At 42.3% G+C, this 18,657-nt stretch overlaps 1 long non-coding RNA gene, 1 other non-coding gene and 1 pseudogene across 2 annotated transcripts; 2 read left to right on the forward strand and 1 right to left on the reverse strand.

Annotated features, from left to right (window-relative positions):
* Window positions 1-1,999: 1,999 nt before the first annotated feature.
* LOC133493715 (uncharacterized) lies at window positions 2,000-4,074 on the reverse strand. Its single transcript, XR_009793117.1, has 3 exons — window positions 3,963-4,074; window positions 3,812-3,868; window positions 2,000-3,552 (listed from the first exon to the last, which is right to left on the reverse strand). It is a non-coding gene; the product is annotated as an uncharacterized LOC133493715 (long non-coding RNA).
* A 4,952-nt stretch (window positions 4,075-9,026) lies between these two features.
* LOC133493512 (antihemorrhagic factor cHLP-B-like) lies at window positions 9,027-10,386 on the forward strand (annotated as a pseudogene).
* A 3,866-nt stretch (window positions 10,387-14,252) lies between these two features.
* Window positions 14,253-14,324, forward strand: trnaw-cca (transfer RNA tryptophan (anticodon CCA)). The gene has a single exon. It is a non-coding gene; the product is annotated as a tRNA-Trp (tRNA).
* The last annotated feature ends 4,333 nt before the right edge of the window (window positions 14,325-18,657 follow it).

Consider the following 18,657-nt stretch of genomic DNA (forward strand, 5'->3'; position numbering starts at 1 on the left):
ACTCGGGAGGATGGATTTAGCCTTCATAAGTTTGCAAGAGACCCAGTTTGTTGTGAAAAATGGATTGCACGGGTGCAGAGGACGAGAGCTTCGTGTGTGCCAAATGACAGGTAGGTGTGTGTATAAGAAAAAGAAAAATAATAGTTTGGGGCGGACCACGTAATCGGTCTCTAATAACGTGACAAAAGATCCGCCTACGAAATATGTCGATGTGCGTGTTGGACGGCATCGGGCTGTGCGGACGGCAGCGAATCTGAAGAACGCAGCCAAGAATGCCTCACTCAGCCGCATGCGTGCAGTAAAGTGCCCCGGCTCGACTGTGTTGTTCATTGCGTACTGCGCAGTCTACGAACAACCCCCTAAAGCAGCACGGTTTGGCTCTGTCATAAGCCACACCGGCCGACTCCGATGAGCCGCGATGGCTCATCTCCGCCGCGGAAGTGGATCGGACGGGATACGGTTTTGCCGTGATCGGATATCATCTGAATATGGCTGGAAACAATAGTGTAATGTTGCCCTGAGGGCTCAAAACAATAGTGTAATATTGCCCCGGTAACTTCACTCTGTTGTGTGGTGTTCTCCTTTTCGAAAAGAGCTTCCGTGTCAGACGGGGCGCGTTTGTCTCCCATAGTTAAGGTGCACCGCGTGTTTTCATTGGCGAATGTCCGGGTGACGTCACAGACGGAGGATGCAGCCAATATGGCGACCACTTGGATATCGTAGAAAGACACTAATAAAACTTTGCGCATGGATGACGCACTTTCCGCTCACATTTATTTTTTTGTATAGACATTGAAGTGAAAAATGTTATGTATTTTTCATTACAATATCTATTTTAGAATGTTTATAGAGATGACACTTGAGGTTTAAAAATACACACACTAGTAAGAAACTTTTGCCTGCTCACTTTGGTCAAACACTTTCGTTAAGTACAGTAATCCCTCGTTTTTCATAGTTCATGGGGACCTGAACCCCCTGTGAATGTGAAAAAGCGATAAGTAACCCACCCCCACAACACACACACACAACCGCTTCCCACCCACACACGAGGAATTTCAATGTATGTGTATCTGGGTACCAGAATGATTGAAATATGTAAACATTATTTATACTTTACATATTTGAGACTGAGATTACAGCAGTACATGTATTTACTTAAATCTTTGTCAGGTTTATCACCTGACTTCTGGAATGTAATGCAAAAAAATACAAGGACAAGTAGAGAACCAGCGTCTTGCGTTACATAAAGAAAGGGATTTGTTTCATCCTCTCATGGAAACACCTGTTGTGTATGACTGCAGCTGTCAATACAGGGTATGTGCACAAGTCTTTTGGTAGGTTGTTTTCTATGAACATGCACCCTGCCATGTCAAAAAAGGTTCGCCAATTTCTCTCCGTCGTGCCATATTGCTGAGGCAAATATGGTGCGGAGGACTCGTGTCTTATGCTGTTTTTGTTAAGCAAAGTTTGGAATTATTTTCCTGTGAATTCTGTGCCGTTTTAAGTTCTAAGACACTTCACACTTCCATAAGGAGCAATATCAGCGAAAAATCTTTCTATCCAGGGTTCGCACGCGGCCCTAAAAGTCCCTAAAAACCCCTAAATTTTCGAAGGTGCATTTAGGGGCTCCTAAAAGTCCTTAAAATCCACGAAAACCGGTCAAGCCCCTAAAAAGGCCTTAAAAAATATCAAAGGGAGGACCTCTACCGCCAAAATTCTCCCTAAAAAATAAATCTAATCTTTTATTTAAAAAAAAATAGCGATCCGTCTGGCGTCCAAATCAGCCGGAAATTGTCAACGGAAGTCACCGTGTTGACAACTAGTCGCCATCTTGTCGATATTCCATTGTTTGTTTCCGTGAGTAGCCATTTCACTTCGTCTTCGTTACGACGTAGCGTAGTTCTTTCATCGATCCAACTTCTATCACGGGGAAGTGCATTTTTCAAGAAGCTTTCAAGGAGTTTGAGAGCTGGGTTTGTCGAGATCCAAAAGATCGGCACATGTTTTACTGCCATTTGTGCAAGCAGAGTTACCAGCTTGAAAAAATGGGCGTCAAAGCGCTGGAGTCGCACCGGAAAAACGGTATGAATCTGTTTCTAAAATATAAAGATAGTGAAGCATCAACTTCAGGCAGTGGTACTAGCAGTGCATGCGCACTAGGGATCGCAAAAAAAAACACTTACTTTCATAACCAGTTTTAACCGAACAGTTGAAACTTGAAAAAAGTGGAAATGATGTTGAAAAAATAGCGCAATGTGGAGTACCGGAACCGGAAGAAATGATTGGAAATTTTAACCGATTTCGAAAGTCCGATTACGTTTTCGGTTTTAAAAAAAATGAAAACCGGTTATTTGTACCCCGTTGCGATCCCTAATGCGCACCAACAGTTGTCCAGCCAGAAGTCAGGCTTTATGAACGTAGTTCAATACAGGAAGACGGACTCGTTAAAGGCAGAGATCGTGTGGACGTTAATAGTGATCTGCAACCATTACAGTTACAAATCTTGTGAAAATAATTCGAAAGTGTTCGCAGTCATGTTCCCAGACAGTGACATTGCTAAAAACTACCACTGTGGGGAAAGGAAAACTTCGTACCTGGCTACATTTAGCATCGCTGCCCACTTTTCATCTCTCCTGCCTCAAAGCCAAAAAAGCCAGAATAGAGACTGACATATCGACGCTTATTGAGAAGGCTGACAGGCTGTGTGAGGAGGCAGAAGAAAAGGGAAATCTGAGGTTTATCACCGAGGCCAATGCACTCAGAGGCAGAGCAAAGGACAAGAGAGCCTCTTTGGCACCTCTGCAGCAACAAATAGAGGAGGCACTGGGTAGGCTCAAGGAGCTGGACTCGTAGGGGTGCTGAGACAGACATCAGTAGAAGACATTTGTGTATATAGTTGCAATTGTAGTTAGAATCTGTTTTTCTGTAGACTGTTATGTGAAGACATTGACAATGGTCATATCAATGAGAACTACCACAAGGGGCGACAGGTGATCACTGTCACAGGTACTGAGGTACTGGAACATTTGATGAACCAAGAACAGTTGATGGCACCATTGGGTGAGTCTTTTTTCCTTACTCTTGATTTCCCACGATGGCCCTAAATTTTTCGTGTCGGCCCTAAATTTTTTCCGTGTCAGCCCTAAATTTTTCGTGTCGGCCCCTAAGAATGCCCCTAAAAAGCCCTTAAATTTTTTTTATCAGACTGAGTATGAACCCTGCCAATTATCCTCACAAGGGTCACAGGGATTGCTGGGGCCTATCCCAGCTGTCAACGGGGAGGAGGCGGGGTACACACTGAACTGGTTGCCAGCCAATCGCAGGGCACATCGAGACAAACAGCCACACTCACAATCACACCAAGGGTCAATTTAGGGTGTCCAATTAATATTGCATGTTTTTGGGATGTGGGAGGAAACCGCAGTGCCCGGAGAAAACTCACACAGGCACGGGGAGAAGCATGCAAGCTCCACACAGGAGGGGCCGGGATCAAACTCGGGTCCTCAGAACTGTGAGGCCAACGCTTTACCAGTGGATTCACTGTGCCGCCATCTGAAAATTACAATGGAAAAAAAATTGTGGTTATTTTCTTTCATCAATAAAATTACATCATGTAAATTGTTTCAGCTGGTGTCTGCTGCACAGTACAGTACATACACATCATGATCATGTGATGATCGAACAGTCATTTATACCTATAGAGATCTACCGGTACAGGTATTTTGATATATTTATTATGACTGTCTTATCATTCCTCTAGGATAATTAAAATGTAAACAAATTGTCCGAAGTTTTGTCTTAATGTACTTACTTTCTATCGAGAGATCACTGCAAACACGGCTGGTACTGGAAGACTGCCAACCCTCCCCTGTTATGGCGGCAATCCACATCACATCAGGAAATCAATGAAAATACTTTTTTTTGTTGTTTTATCCTGTCTTTTAGTTCCAGAGAAAACCCACACAGGCACAGGAATAACATGCAAACTCCACATAGGCAGGGCGAGGATTGAACCTGGGTCCTCAGAACTGTGAGCCCAACGCTTTACCTGTGGATCCACCTTGCCCCCATCTGAAAATGATGAAAAACAAACAGTGATTATTTTCTTTCATCAATAATATTACATTATGTAAATTGTTTCAGCTGGCGTGTGCTGCACAGTCACAATAATCATGTGATAAGCAAACAGTCATTTATACCTATACAGATCTACTGGTACAGGTATTTTGATATATTTATGACTTTTGCACGGAGAAAACAAATCATTTTAAAAATTAGTCACCATCATAAGACAACAAGCGTCTGGCTTCCAAAGTTTGCTTAATAATATGGCGCCGAAAAAAAAAAGTTATGTAGTTTTGGTAACATAGCTACAAAAACTCCAGAGATCAGTTGCGTAATTAGTGCCTGAAAACCACACAGCTTTGTAGTAAATTCCAAGACCAGCGACCTTTTAATCTTCAGTCTAACGCTCTCCCAGCTGAGCTATTTCAGCTTCATGTCTTGCGATCCGTTCCCTGGTTGCAACTAATTCAAAAGGCCTAAAAAGCCAAAGCAGTGGATACGACCAAAGATGAAAAAACAACAAAAGCCCATTTGCCAAAACCTTTCTATCATAGGGCACAACATGAGGTGCAATCACAACAACGCGAGCAGAACTGCCATAACTCAGGACCCTCAGATCTTGAGCTTTTACTTTCTACTGGTTGCAATTCATTTAAAGAGCCGACACAGAAACACTGTAGGACATGACCAGTGGTGTAATAAGTGCCAGAAAAATACACAGCTGTGTATTACATGCCAACATTTGAACAATAGAGGATCGTACAAGCTGTGATTGGCTGGCAAACGGTTCAGCATGTACCCTGCCTCCTGCCTGACAATCGGTGAGAGAGGCTCCAGCACTCATGCGCCCTTCGTGAGGATAACCATCTCAGATAATAGACACCCAGGCCCTCAATAACCCAAAGTGACCTTAATGCCTCCTGCTGGTGCTAATAATAACAACAATAATCATAATAAACAAAAAGATTAATACTTATTCCGAGGTTGAGGTGGACGGGCCTGAGAGGACAAGAAAACAGAGAGAAAGAAGAAAACCAAACTGAGAATGCTAGCAGCTGTTTGTCAGGGTTTTTCATCAATGGGTTTGTTTTTCTTATCTTAAAACTAATTGTGTCAAACTTGTTTTGATTTCAGCTTTATGCACTGACTGAAATTGATGGCTGCGGACCAATGGTTTCGTCCGCTGCCACCATGGGAATACCAAGAACCCCAGGGGAAGGAGTGACAAAGAGTGATGAGGTTTCACAGTGATTGCAGGAGAAGGAGAGCAGGAAGTTTTACGGAGATGGGAGTGGCTGAGGGCACTTACCCACCCGTGTGGTCCGTTGGTCTACAGGTATGATGCTCGCTTAGGCTGCAAGAGGTCCCAGGTTCGACTCCCGGACATGTGTGCGAAGCTCTCCGTAGTCATTCACTATGCTGTAAAATTTTACCTTGCTGTCTTTCTCAAGGTGGCCTGTGAAGCAAGTCAGAGTTCATTCTTGTTTAGGGTGGCAGCCAAGTGATCATTGAGTTATGTGGTTATCTTCTTCATTGTTGCTGATGAGTTATGAAGTCATCTGCTCCTCTGTGTTTGTTGTTGTTCTTGGGGAACACTTCTCAAGGAGAGGAGCACTGAGAGAAGTCCCGGGGTTGAAATTCCCAACAAGCTCTCTTTGGAAATGTCAACAGCCAGGAATCCTTTGCCGTCGTCACACAGTGGCCAGTATGATAAGTGATCATCTTTTTCATTTCTGTGGTCCTTGTTCTTTAGGTATGCTTCTCGATTACCTGTGACCTTGAGAAGTCCAGTTTTCAAGTCCCAGAAAAACCCTTTTGCCGAAATTTCCATTCGCTGAGAAGGGTTTTGTCAGCTTCACCTTTTTGCAGTAAGAAACACTCACAATCTCCGATGTCCTTCCACACGTCAGCGATGGCTTCACAGTGCCGTGTCACTGTACTCATTTATAGGTACAGAGATTCTATTGAAGATCATATTTCCACCTTCTTTTTAAAAGATCGGAACAACGAGTCAGCTATGCCTCTTTTATGTGTGATGTGACCTGGAAATTATGGTGGCGGCCTTCACTGTTCAACAATATTGTGTGAAAAGTGACTGCTGTGCGGCCAATTGGGATTTGAGTTCATTCACTTTCCTCATTCTCAGCTTGCTTTTCGGCGGAATGTCAGTGTCGTATTTTCCATAAACATTTCGAAGATGCCGTTCCACAATTCACTTCACTGACAGATGAGGCAAACGCACTTCAACAATGACATTGTGAAAAAGAAGTCCGCCTCACATTCCGTAGGAAAGTCATCCGCTTTTGCATTCTTTACGGCAGCATCCATACTCATGTTTGAGAAGATTTCTTAAGCGAGGGCTGAAAATAGGGCGGGACTCACTGACAGCGTGTTTTCCTGTACTGTCGTTGTTTGCACATGCACGGTGAGCTAAAGTTAAAAAAAAAGAACTTCAACTGATGTTTTTTTTTTCTCGCCATGCTGTCGCGATCGACCGGAAAGTATTAACCTTTTTGACACATAGCATATCATGTGACAATTTGAAATTATCAAGGAAAATGTCTTATAGGGGCTAATCTGGAATTTGAACCCAGGACCTCTTGCACCCTAAGCAAGAATCATACCCCTAGACCAACGAGCCACAAAGTTGACACCTGACACTCATTTTAGAAGCATTCTACAAGACCAGGAGGACGCAACCCACATTTCTTGATCTTTTTTAGCACCGCTCTCGTGGCTTGATTGAGCTTTTTCAAAAATGGATGAAATTGGAAAAAGTTGGGGGAAGAAGATAAATTTTTGATTTTAATATGGTTTCTGTGAGAGGTGAAATATTAAACAAAATTATTATACTTCATTCCCAACCTGATGGTGGCGGTTGAGGTCTGCAGGATGGGACTTGAGATGTGAGGTGGGGGCCCCAAGAGGTGAGGTTTGCAGCCAGACTCTCTCAAGTGCAAGAGAACCAAGAAAGAGAAAACTGTGGGTAGATGTTTGCCAAGGCTTTTCATCAATTATTTTTTTGACTTCAACTTTTTACATCGACCCAAATTAATGGGCCTGGACCAATGGTTTAGCTGGACTGTCACCATGGGGAAAACAACAGTAGGTTCAAGACCCCATCCAAACTCACTGCTGTTGTGTCCATGAGCAAGACACAGATACCCTGAACTGCTCCCCAGTTGCTCCATTGTGTTCCACTAACAAGTGTGTTTGTTCACTGTGATGAGTAAAATGCAGACAACAAATGTTGTGTATATGCTTGCAGGTTCATGAAAATAAAGATGAGTCTTCTATTTCCTCATGAAGACCTGATGACTTCTTCCTCCTGGATGTGTTGGTGATGACTCTCTTTTCTCCATCCATTCATTTTCTTTGCTGCTTATCCTCACGAGGCTCAAGGGGAGTGCTGGAGTTGATTCCAGCTGTCAACGGGCAGGAGGCAGGGTACACCCTGAACTGGTTTCCAGCGAATCGCAGGGCACATAGAGACAAACAGTCGCACTCACAATCACACCTAGGGGCAATTTACAGTGTCCAATTAATGTTCCATGTTTTTGAGATGTGGGAGCAAACCGGAGTGCCCAAAGGAAACCCACGCAGGTGCAGGGGGAACATGCAAATTCCACACAGGCGGGGCCGGGATCGAACCCCGGTCCTCAGAACTGTGAGGCCGACACTTTACCAGCTGAATCACCGTGCCTAAATGAGACATCAAAATTTATAATTATACTCACCATAAGGGATTGAATATGCTTATTTTCTTGTATTCAGAGTATCACCTTTAAATTTGTTTGCTCATAAATTGTACATTACTCAATGACAAGGCGCCGTCAACAACCAACTATGCAACCGTGAACAAGCGGATTCTACTTCAAGTGTACAAGCTTAAAACAGGAAGTTAATGTGATCTAACAGTCACAATTAATTTAGATTTTATTTAACTTAGTTGAAATACAAATGAGTTTTTTCCCCCACACACACTGCCTTTTGGTTCATAGGTTTGAGATTGATACTGCTAGAGAACCAGGTCTATTGTTCATTTTAGTCTATGCTGTAGGATCTGTGTCCATAATTGAGACACCATTTAAACAATGCAAACTTTGCCCCAGACCCCAAAAAGAATCCAAATGAATTGGAACTGGGAAGTCATGCTCAGCTCCAGTCGCTCCACTTCCTGTTGGTACGCAGACTCCTCTGGACCGTCTTGGATGAGGCAGATGACTGTGGTGACTCAGGGTTCTTTCCGACTGGATGAAAGAACACGATTGATGGCAGTTTACTGTTTATTCAACTTTGCTTTCTGATTCTAGACTTGGTCAACTCACTATTTCTTATTCAAGGATTACCGTGAAGAGTAATTCACTTGTACCTCAAAACAAAATTAAAATCTTCTTGCTTTATGATTGGAAATGCCATTTTGTTCCCGCCTCCCTCAAAAAGTTTCTACACTCTTATTTTGAAGGGTATACTATGGAGCTCAGCATTTTGACATTTTATGGATTTTTATTAAATGTTTCCCTGTGGTTTGTGGTACAACAACCTGGGCCTAAGAAAATATAATTTCTCATGGTATTTAAAAAGCAAAATCGAGCCTGTGAATCACGCCCCAATTCTGTCACGTGGTGCAGCCGGGAAAGCGGGGCTTCAGATGTAATTTCTGGCCCCTCCCCCAAACGAAGTATTGATGTGCTCTTTGCATAAAGCCTCCTCCATTAGTCGACAAGTCTTGAAGGGCTGGCACAGCTCAGCATCACTCGTTACCAAATCATGATGGTTCCGTTCAACGTAGTGTGGATTTCCCTCCCACCCTCACTGTACTGTGGCATTCCCAGTTTGAAAAGTTCTATCAAACGTTTTTGTAAGCATTTGTTCAAATGTAACAGACAGTGTGTAGGATCATTTGGGCCAACCAGAAAGTCCACCAAGGGTTGACTCATGAGGTGGAGATGTTTGTGGCACGCCACCAAATTATTTCTGATCATGTCTGTTCCTCCATGCAGGTATCAGGAGGTTGCCACATAGATGTGAATGTGAAGCTCGTGCAGACCAAATGTCACTTCACCAACCCCAAACCTGATGACCAATGTGAGCTGTGGCGACGGGATGAACGGGTACATTTAAGTTCTGTTCTGAAGGATTACTGCTGCTCATGTCGGTGACATGCTAAGTGTCCTCTTGTTGTTTAGGGTGCAGTTGCCACCTGCAGCATTGAATTCTGGGTGATGTGGGGTGTGGCCAAAGTCACCAGACATGAATGCACAACCAGACCAGGTCAGTTTCTTTGCCTTTTTAGAGGGGGGGTTAATCAGAGTGTGGTGTTCCTGGTTTTAAATGAATTGATTAAATTTTCAACGTAGGAGGTAGGTTTGGGATAAATTTAACATTAAAAAAAAAAAAACTAGCTTCTGATGTTGCAGCTTTCACTTCGGAGCGATACTGGGGACACATTTAGAGCAAAATATTTTGAAGTTCCTTTTGTTACAAATTTGCCTTTTTTTTCTCGCTCTCCTTTTAAAGATCCATACTTTTAACTTTCTGGTATCATGCCACCTGTGTGCAGAACTTACCAATGAGGAGTTGGAGACTGTTTGTCCGTATTGCCCCAAGTTGTTGCCTCTGGATGACCCAACAGCGGTGAAGGCTGTGCATGACTCTGTGGTCAAGTTCAACCGGGAGAGTCAACACCAGAACTACTTCACCCTGATGGAAGTGGCTCATGTGACAATGGGGGTAATATTTATTTATTTCTCCCCCAGTTTTGCTTACTCAGTCACATAATTTAACTCTTCCCGTCTCAGTCTATTCCATCCATCGGCACGGTTACCTTGCTGAAGTTTGCCCTGGTTGAGACCACGTGTCCAGAGGCGCCAGGAATACTTTTGTGCCCTGCACGCCTCGCTGTCCGGGCAGAGCTGTGAGTTGACTTTCATGCTAATGGCTAGTTCTAGATGAACCCATCTAAATATAAAATGGTTCTGGGTCCATGTGATTCTTAATGTGACTTTTCTATTTTCAAGAATCATGCCTTTTGTCAAACCACTTACTACAACTTGCACAGACAAGTGGGAAAACTTGAGTGTGAATTCTATCCCCCAAAAGTAAGTCCGCCTATGTGCTACTTTTTACGTGTACACAGAGCAGCTCGTTCAATTTTTTTGTTCTCCACAGAATCCAGGCCCCTACCCGACTGACGTGCCAGAACCTGTATGCAGGCCGTTGTTCCACCAAAGTCCAGAAGCTTGTGTGTGCAAAGCACGGCTGAACAACCCAGATCATGCGATCCACCACATTTGTCCGTAAGTAATATTCCTTGAACTATTTTAATAAAAACAAATGTGCCTTACTTGCTGTGTTGTGCATTTGTCTGAGTTTCAATCATTGTTGGTGCCTGGGTCCAAGTTTAAATGGTGTCCAAATTCTGTACTGGCACCATAGACTGAAATGAACACATGATATGTTTCTCAAACAGTATTAAAATCAAACTTATGAGATCAAAGGCAGTGTGTAAGTTACATATAGCGTTGTTTACTTGGAGCAGCTGGTGCAACTGTTAGAGCATGTACCTAACAGTTCCAAGGACCAGGCTTCTAAATCCCTGACAAAACTTGAGCCACTGCCAAATTAGCACTTTAAATTCATTTTTGTGGCGTAGCTGTATCTTATTTCGAAGGCTCGTTTAAACTTTACTCTTGTGACCAGTGAAGAATGCTTGGGCTGTGGTCACCAACAGAGGGAAATGGTTCTGACACATTTCAGCTGTCATGGAGTGTTTTAATAAGTTGAACTGTGCAGGTCTATTGAGATAAAAATTTGGAATGGTTGGTTCTTTTTCCATATCTTTATTTCATTATTGTATTTGATATTCACTACAATCAAATCAAACTACGTAACCAAACCCGTTGCCTTCCTGGTCCATGGGAAAACATGTCAATCATTGACTGGTCTGCAGTGATTGAAATGAATTGAGTGTTTGAAAAGGTTGGGGACCACTGGTCTAAAACATTGTCCAGTACTGTTTTAAACATTTTTCTAAAACTTATTTTGATCAAAAATAAATTATCAAAAAAATGTCCACAAAAATGTAAGTCTAGGTAATGACACTAGATTTAACATAATACAAATTCTGCAACATCTCCTTGGACTGTTCAGATTTTTTTTTCTCTTTTTAATCAACTGTTCCAGTATACTAATTCTTAATTTTCTCTTCTTTGATATGTCACTCTACAACTGAAGGATTCCCTGTAGCAGTATTTGTAGTGATACTGTGTGTGGTGGCAAGTTTGGATTCTGCAACATTTTTTGAGGATGATTTCCCAACATGTGTTCCTGTTGATGACTTTAATGCTGTTTTTTTGAGGGCTTTCTTTTCCGGCCTTGCAACAAAACGTTGAGCCTCTTCTTTGCTCTGTAGCTGAATCTTCATCTGTACCCTTTTTCATTTTTTCTGTTATGGCCTTTTTCTTTTTGTCTCAGTCTTTCTTGTATTCAGTTCCACTTTTTCTCAAATTCACACAAAGCTGTTTGTCAACTGAATCATGCAAAATGTCCTTTTGTGTCTCCTCTTGTCTCTCTCTCTCTGTGTGTCTCTGTCTCTCTACTTCTACTCTCTATCATTAATATATATATATATAATATATATATATATATATATATTATATATATATATATATATACATATATATCGTGAAGAAAAGTGTTCACTCAGCAGTCGCCCACACTTCTGCATGTCCCGTGAGGTGGGAAATGACGAAAGCGATCTTGGCTTTGTCAGAGGGAAAGGCGGCTGCCTGTATCTTGAAACGGATCATGCACTGCATGTTGAATGGCTTGATGCAATGAAGAAAATAAGTATTTGAACACCCTGCTATATTGCAAGTTCTCCCACTTAGAAATCATGGAGGGGTCTGAAATGTTCATACTAGATGCATGTCCACTGTGAGAGAGATAATCTAAAAAGAAAAATCCAGAAATCACAATGTATGATTCTTTCCTGATTTAGTTGTGTGATACACCTGCAAATAAGTATTTCAACACCTGAGAAAAACAATGTTATTATTTGGTCCAGTAGCCTTTGTTTGCAATTACAGAGGTCAAACATTTTCTGTAGTTGTTCACAGGGTTTGCACACACTGCAGGAGGGATTTTGGCCCACTCCTCCACACAGATCTTCTCGAGATCAGACAGGTTTCTGGGCTGTCACTGAGAAACACGGAGTTTCAGTTCCCTCCAAAGGTTTTTTCTTGGGTTTAGGTCTGGAGACTGGGAAGGCCACGCCAGAGCCTTGATATGGTTCTTACGGAGCCACACCTCGGTTTTCCTGACTGGTCATCCTCTACTTCACACAGTGCAGTCGTCCTGTCCCATATTCAGAAAAACACACCCAAGCCACAATGCTTCACAATAGGGATGTTGTTCTTGGGATGAAACTTATCATTTGTCTTCCTCCAAACACGATTTGTGGAATTATGGTGAAAAAGTTCCATTTTGGTCTCATCTGACCACAAAAGTTTCTCCCATGACTCCTGTGTATCATCCAAATGGTCATTGGCAAACTTAACACGGGCCTTGACATGTGCTGGTTTAGGGAGGGGAACCTTCCGTGTCATGCATGATTTCAAACCTTGACGTCTTAGTGAATTACCAACAGTCACCTTGGAAACGGTGGTCCCAGCTCTTTTCAGGTCATTGACCAATTCCTGTTGTATAGTTCTGGGTTGATTCCTCACCTTTCTAAGGACCATTGAGACCCACGAGGTGAAATCTTGCATGGGGCTCTACTCCGATTGAGACTGGGCGTCATGTAAAGCTTCTTCCATTTTCTAATGATTGCTCCAACAGTGGAACTTTTTCACCAGGTTGCTTGGGAATTTCTCCGCAGCCCTTTGCAGCCGTGGGGAGTTGTACAATTTTGTCTCTGGTGTCTTTGGACAGCTCTTTGGTCTTGACCATGTTACAAGTTTGAGTCTTACTGATTGTAGTGCTGGACAGGTGTTTTGATGCCGCTAACGACCTCACCCAGGTGCATCTGATTCAGGATAATACATGGAGTGGAGATGGACTTTTAAAGGCAGACTAACAGGGTCCGAATTCTAGCTGATAGACAGGTGTTCAAATCCTTATTTGCAGCTATATCACACAAATAAAAAAAGTAAGTAAAGTTTCTTTCGGCTTGTCCCTTTCGGGGTCGACACAGCGTGTCATCTCAGATGAACACACATATATGTTTGGCACAATTTTATACACCAGTGGCCCTTCGACCTTCCTTTCTCAGGGAGTGGAGGCCCCAGTGGGATACAAACCCACAACCCCTGGTTGCTCTAACCACAGAGCTACGGGGCCTCTCCCACACAAATAAATCGTTAAAAAAATCATACATTGTGATTTCTGGGTTGGCCCGTATGTAGGTATTAAGTACAGGAAGCAGTGATCAAAGGAGCCAATGGGTGCACGAGAAATTTCACGATATGCATTTTTGATGGATGTGTAAGAATGACCTCCGGTGTTATTGGCCCTTGTTGGACATTTAACGTACTGCTTATATTTAGGGAGTTTGTGGTTAAGTTTAGATGGGTTAAAATCTACTAGGATAATGAGCAGCGAATCTGGGTGTTTTTTTCTCTCAATCTCGTTTATCTGCTTGAAGAGTTTTAGCGGTGCTGCTAGTGATGCTAGCTTGAAGCGGAAGGTAAACACCGACTAAGATGAAAGAAATCACGTGGTGAATAAAACGGCTTGCAGTTCAAAACCAGCAACTCGAAAAGCAGGCTGCAGTGTGTGCTGGGCTGTGTAGCGTCCATGCGCCATTTCTCGTTGATACAAAAGCATATTCATTTTCCGTGTTAGCTCAGCGACACCGTCCACACAATGGAGGTTGAAGACAGGGAGCATAATGGCAGCATCAGACACTCGTCCACTAATCCAAGTCTCCATGTAGCACAGAGCTGCGGAACGTCCACAGTTTTGTTCAGAGACTGCATGAATTCACGGTTTTGATCATCTCAGGGGCAAAAAAAAACCCTCCCTTCAAAAATGCAAGAAAATTGCCCACTCCTGACTTATAAGACAAATACTGTGCAAGCTTTGTTGATACTACTTCACCAGTCGGGCATGTCAGTGACTTTTGTTGGTTGCCAACTATATACCCTAGTTTTGAGCTTACACCTCTACAGAAATTTCACTTCCTTGGCTCTGTGGCGCAACGGTAGTGCATCTGACTCCAGATCAGAAGGTTATGTGTTCAAATCACATCAGGGTCATTTCTTTTGCATTCTGATGGATATCAAAGGTTCTGCTTGAAATTCCCATCCGATATCACTGGAAAGGACATATCATTGGATTGGAGCTGACTGGTCGAGCATTTGACTGACTTCTGCATTTGTCAGGAATGTTTCATTTGCCACTGAGGTGTAAACTTGAACTTATTGGGTGAAAATCAAAATGTCCACTTGTTCCAACTTTGCCATCATTCAAAATTTCACCGTTGATGTTTGTATTCGTGAAGCAATGGCTGAAAATAGCTGAGAATATAGTTTACCATTGGTCAGTCTTCACCACTTTGAGTGTGTTTACTATGGTCACAACTGGCATCATTTTGACTTTCATTAATGTTCGTCTGCAACGGAAACGACCCCATTGTGAACTAAGAAACTTGAGGGTCCGACATGCACCACAGAGGTGACTTTTCAATCGGTTTGTCCAGAACAGTGGAAGGGTCCTAAAGCAGATAACAGGAGACGTAAGTGTCAGAAGTAAAACATTAATCACAATCAGGGATTAAGCCATCCACTGCAGAGGGTAGGCACAAATCCTTTGATCCTAACAGTTCTCAATCATACACATTTCACACCTGGAATGAATGATGAATATTGAATTGTCTTCAGAACTAGAACTGATAGGTGAAAGGGACACATGTGGGTATATCTCAGTGGTAGAGCATTTGACTACAGATGAAGAGGTCTCCAGTTCAACTCTGGATACCCCCTACCTGTTGTTTTGTTCAGAGACTGCATGAATTTAGGGTTTTGATCATCTCATGAGCAAAAAAAAGCAAGTTTTTTTTAAATATTCTTTTCATCTCTTACAGTGTAAATCATATATTTGTTTTTTTGATATATTTCTGTTGTTTGTGAGACTCCTGAGTGGAAGAGTTTGAGAGTAATTGTGAAGAGAAATCTGTGAATCTGTCTCTCTTATAAAACAGAGAGAAGATTAAACCAGATTGAGACCAGCCAATGTGTGTGTCTTTCATTCATCATCCCAAAAAATACACAATGCAGAACCACTACACAGCGACGGGAAAAACATGAAAACTCCACACAGGCATGGCTGAGATTGAACCTTGGACATAAGAACCATGAGGCTAATGATTTACAGTTGCAATACCGTGTTGCCCGACTTTTCCCAATTTCATACCTTTTGAAAAAGCTCCATGGAGCCATTAAGGTGGTGCTAAAAAAGGCTCGAGAGCTGTCGGCTTACTCCTGGTCTTGTGTTATGATTCTAAAACTGGTAAATTTCTAAGGAAAGTCAGACCTGAACACTTGTTTCCTCTGAATGAGAATGATATGATTTTCTTTCTGAAATAGTTTCATGTATTTTTTTAGCAGTCAAACAACATGGTAGTTTCCAGTACAGCAGTTATTTCGTTTGCCTTCGTCCTTCCTCCATCCTTGTTTCCTTCTTCATTCCCTTCCTTGTGCCAGTTTTTCCCCGTTTCCTTCCAACCTTTTTCCCATCATTTTATCCTTGTTTTTCTTCCTCAATTCATTCTTTGCTTCCTTCCTTATTTCTTTCCTTCCTTCCTTCCTTTCCTGTTTTTCCTCTCTTCATCATTTCCTGTTCCCTTCCTTCCTCATCTTGTTGTCTGTTCCCTCATTCTTTTCTTCCTTCCAACAACAGCTCTCTTACGAGCAAGCAACAAAACACTGCCGGACTCCACCCAGTCTTGAACCGGGGACCTTTTGCGTGTGACGCAAGCATGATAACCACTACACTATGAAAACAAACGTGCTGAGTCCTGAACCCACTGACTCATGTTATGTTCACGCCGTCATAAAAACACGCAAATTTTCTTTACGTCACCAGAATGCCAGTCAAACAAAGCACTGTTCAATGCTAAGTCCGTTGAGATGAAACAAAAATACGTCTTATAGCAGGACACCCAGAGTTTGTCCGATACCGTTAAACATTTAGAAGGTCATAATCAATGAAGGTACATGGAAACATTAGAGACACTTGGCATAGAGTATCCATATATAATGCTGAAGTCGATGCTTTTGCCAATAAGACAGGTTAATCAACAGAATTGTCAATCTTGATCATCACTTGACGAAACAAGGTTAAGAATTTGCCTGTCACGACCCGGAGACGAACTTGACCTGTGCCAATGAAATCACCGCATCCTCACAACGAGACGATCTGACTTGGCATTCCCAAGATTGGGTCAGTCCTGGAAATGCTGTGATCGCGAAATGTTTAGTTCTCTGCTTTGTTGCCACGGAATCCTTCTTCAATTCTGTATCACAGCAGGTAGAAAGCCCCTCAGTCGCCTTTTTCAATGCTGTTATTTGGTGGGTGTGGGACAGTGACAATGATAGGGATACTGGCGCAATGGATAATGCATCTGACTACAGATGAGAAGATTCTAGGTTCAAATCCTGGCTAGCTCGGTTGCATTTTTTGCATGTGCAATCAAAGCTAGTTCAGAATGATGTTGTCGAGATGTTCACCTGATATTTCTTCTTTGAAGGTTAGATCACAAATATATATATTTTTTCTTGATACCTCGAGAACTCCTTTATCAACCACATCTGCCATTTTAAAGTAATTATATAGCAGAGATGCATCAATTGAATCATGAAATATGTCTTTATGCAGCAAACGACCTCACACAGGTGCATCTGATTCAGGATATCACATGGAGTCGAGGTGGACTTTTAAAGGCGGCCTGACAGGTCTGTGAGAGTCAGATTTCTAGGTGATAGACAGGTGTTCAAATACTTATTTGCCTGTATCACACAAATCAATCACATACACACGTTGATTTTTTTTTATTGGATTTCAGTGTTAAAAAATTCCATGCTAGAAATTTGAATTTGTACTGTGATAGCAATTAATTACTTCCATAATTGTCTTGAGTTCATTTATTTTTGTCATTTGAAAGGGACTTATGCAAATATCAACCATAAGGACTACAAAATTAGCTTCACAGCTTCATCGCTGCCATGACCTGGATTCGAACCAGGGTTGCTGCAGTCACAACGCAGAGTATTAACCACTATACCATCACGTCTGTGGAAAGCCGGCATGGTTGTCTTTCTAAATCTGTCACCATGGCAACAAGGATGAACCCCTGCAGGATGTTGAGCCAGCACCAGTGAAACTGAAATGTTTTATCTGCATTTTCATAATCAAGTGAATCATCTCAACATTTTACTGCATTCGTAAAAATATTCATCAGTATTTCATCCAGAATACCATTCCAACCTCTTTTGGATAGTGATGAAAAGCAACATTCATGTCACTCCCCACATTATCATATTGTAAAATGCAGTTCATCAGTACCCACCTTTTTTCTTAAGACACCATTTGACATTATGCCTGTCCTTACCTCACCCAAACTTGTATTTTTGCAAAAGTGTTCTCGTTTTTAACACTGTGTCCATCACTGTGCTCTGTCGTTGCTATGACCCGCATTCGAAGCAGGATTGCTGCGGCCACGATGCAGAGTACTAACCACTATACGATCACGGCTCGCGAACTACGGCAAGGTTGTTTCTCTATATCTGTCAACATGGCAACACTGAAAGTCTCAATAGGCATTAAACCAGGGGTGCCCAGACTTTTTTACCCCAAGATTTACTTGCGATCGAAGGAGATGGGGGGTGACTTTTTTTTTTTTTTTTTGATGAATGATCATTGAGTTATGTGCTTGATTGTTGCTGATGAGGTATGAGTTTGTCTGCTCATCTGTGTTGGTTGTTGTTCTTGCGGAACACCTCACAAGGAGAGCAGCACTGAAAGAGGTCCCGGGGTTGAAATTCCCGACAAGCTCTCTTTGGAAATGTCAACAGCCAGGAATCCTTTGCGGTCGTCACACAGTGGCCAGTATGACAAGTGATCATCTTTTTCATTTCTGTGAGCCTTGTTCTTGCAGTATGCTTCTCGATTACCTGTGACCTTGAGAAGTAGTTTTCAAGTCCCAGAAAAACCCTTTTGCCGAAATTTCCATTCGCTGAGAAGGGTTTTGTCAGTTTCACCTTTTTGCAGTAAGAAACACTCACAATCTCCGATGTCCTTCCACACTCAGCATGGCTCACAGTGCCGTGTCACTGTACTCATTTACAGGTGCAGAGTTCTATTGAAGATAATATTCCCACCTTATGTTTAAAAGATGGAACAACGAGTCAACTTAGTCTCTTTTATGTTTGAGGTGCGAACCCGGGGTGCCCTGTTCAACTACATCACCCCGAAACATTACTTTTCCTTGTTTCCTATTCTAAGACTTTTTAGTTTCGTTCGTTTCGTCATTCTCAGATTTTTTTTTCCCCCTTTGCGCTTTGCATCTTCCCGACATCGATGGTTCCAAAT

The sequence above is a fragment of the Syngnathoides biaculeatus genome, chromosome 20, assembly GCF_019802595.1.
Source record: "Syngnathoides biaculeatus isolate LvHL_M chromosome 20, ASM1980259v1, whole genome shotgun sequence".
Taxonomy (NCBI): domain Eukaryota; kingdom Metazoa; phylum Chordata; class Actinopteri; order Syngnathiformes; family Syngnathidae; genus Syngnathoides; species Syngnathoides biaculeatus.